The sequence below is a fragment of the Daphnia pulicaria genome, chromosome 4 (genome assembly GCF_021234035.1).
Source record: "Daphnia pulicaria isolate SC F1-1A chromosome 4, SC_F0-13Bv2, whole genome shotgun sequence".
Lineage (NCBI taxonomy): Eukaryota > Metazoa > Arthropoda > Branchiopoda > Diplostraca > Daphniidae > Daphnia > Daphnia pulicaria.
Genome location: NC_060916.1, coordinates 10,559,335 through 10,561,707, shown reverse-complemented (window position 1 = coordinate 10,561,707; position 2,373 = coordinate 10,559,335).

The window sequence follows — 2,373 nt, the reverse complement described above, 5'->3', positions numbered from 1 at the left end:
CGACGAAGTACTGGGGTGAGTCGGAGAGTGATAGGAGAATATATGCTGGGTCGGTTTTACTGCAGTCCGCCTCCTTCTACTTAATAAATTATCATTCGCCGGCTGAAAATTTTCTTTCTATTTTTCATTTGTGTGTAGTTTTGTGTGTAAGTCACCGTTGCTTCATTCCGTACGGCCGTGCACAATCATCAACCGCCACCCCCTTCGCCTGTTTCTTTTTCCGCAACCCCCTTTGCTCCCTCAAACGGAGAAAAGGAAACTATAAAAAAATGGGGGCCCATACTGACCCCGAGTTCTTGGAGTGCTTGTAGTGCCTCTAGCGGATAAACTACTGTACTGCACCAAGGCTGCGAAGGGTTTTGCAGACGAATATTGTTTTCCTTCTGTTTTGTTGTTTAAAAGTCCTATGTAATTTTTTCATAAAAATTTGTATTAAGAATTCATATGGTATTTAATTTTGACGTTTGCCAATTTAAAAAGCAGAGAAATCAATTGAATCATTGCAATTGAATATAATTAAGCAGTGTAGAGATGAAAACGTACTCTAGAGGGCAGGACAAGTAGTCCAATATTGGAGAAATCGGAGGAAGGGTAGCAAGAATGTTGGCGACAGTTGGCCATGTTAAATCTGTTATGGAGAGAATCAACCAGTGGTCTTTATCTGCGTCCTGACGAAACCAAAACCAGTCTTCTTTATCTATGCCCGAACATGGTAGAAGAGGGGATGGTATGTTCACGCACTAGCCGATTTTCATACATTTTAGGACGGAGACTGTCAGAATTGTGAAGTGGAAACGTTAAAAGGAGCCATCGAGGCTCTCAAAAGTAGCTGAGCGTAGTAGCTGACACACTCACTAGAGGCGCTTTTTAAAGTTTCCAAATCGGCTTAATTTTACCCTAAAACCGGGATAGGGAAGCCAACACAGCCGTGAAGCGACCAGGAGTCTATAGCTCTGATTCTGTCCTCTCTACCATGGCCCGAACCATGGACTACTCTATCTAGAGGACGGGAATCTTCGAGGTTTCCTATGTCGGCTGTGTAAATTTTTTTACATCAGCAGTAAAAAAAGCACACAAAATTATTAGTTGACTTAATGAATGTATGTTCCTATACTTGTAATTAATAGTTTTCTAGATATTTGTAATTTCCTTACAGGAGATAGGGAAGAAAGTCGTTTCACCGGTGCCACCTAGCGGCCAAGTCTCAGAAGTTCTTACAACTGAACGTCTGCGACAGGCAAAATTAACACAAAACGTTTCTAGAATAGCAGTCGACACTTTGTTTTGTTTTGGTCATAGCAGTAGACAAATTTTTTTGTTTTTGTTTTGGTAACTAGAACTTAAGTTGGTCGCTAGGGGGCACCGGTAAACGACTTTCTTCCCGTTCTCCTAATACTAAAACTTAAATATCTATTTCATTTCAAAGTTTCTCTAAAAACAATTTACACAATTGTAACCGCCTTTGAAAGCTCTATCGATTGATGTATTTTAAATATTTCCCTGTGAAATTAACCCAACCGACAGGCTTTAACACGGCGAAATAGGGAAAGAGTCCCGTCCTCTAGAAAGTAGTCCATGCCCGAACGGTCGGACCTATTGCCATGCCGGTCCGACAGGGCAATAGCAGGGTTGGTAACCGATACTTCGAAAAACTATTTTCGATAACGATACCGATACCCACCATTTTTTCTATTTTCGATTATCGGCCGATAATGCAAAAAAAAAGTATCGGTATCGCGATGAACGATGATTTTGCGATGAAAATAAAAAAAAAAAACACAAAAATTTCCAAAAATACATGACACTCTGCTCAGTTTAATCACAGGATTAATCCCAGCCTTTTCTGCTGGCCCATACTAGGTAAAAAATTGAGGATGAACATACATTTTTTTTTACTCATTCTGAGTTGATATACGTATTCTAACTAATTTTATGTCTGCTACTCGTAAATTGAAAAAAAAACTATCGGTATCGGCTATTTCATCGATCGATAGTTTTCCGATTATCGATCGATGACAATTTTAAAATGTATCGGCCGATAATTGGGAAATTTTAAAAAACTATTTACGATGAAGTTTTCGTCGAGTATCGGAACGATAGTCCCAACCCTGGGCAATAGCCATAGAGGGCTATCGCCCTGTCAGTGTTAATAACCCCATCTAGCGACGGCTATTGCATTTTACTTTACGTTTAGTCAAGGCCTATTGCACCTTCTTAAATTGTATCGTTCACGACTCACGAATCAAATGAGTGTTATCATGTATGTGTAACTGTAGGCAGCGTACGTACGCCGCAAGGTACCCGAAGGGAATGTTAACCTGGGTATACTAGTTGGTATAATAGTATTGGTATAGTTTTATAAAGGCAGAGCTA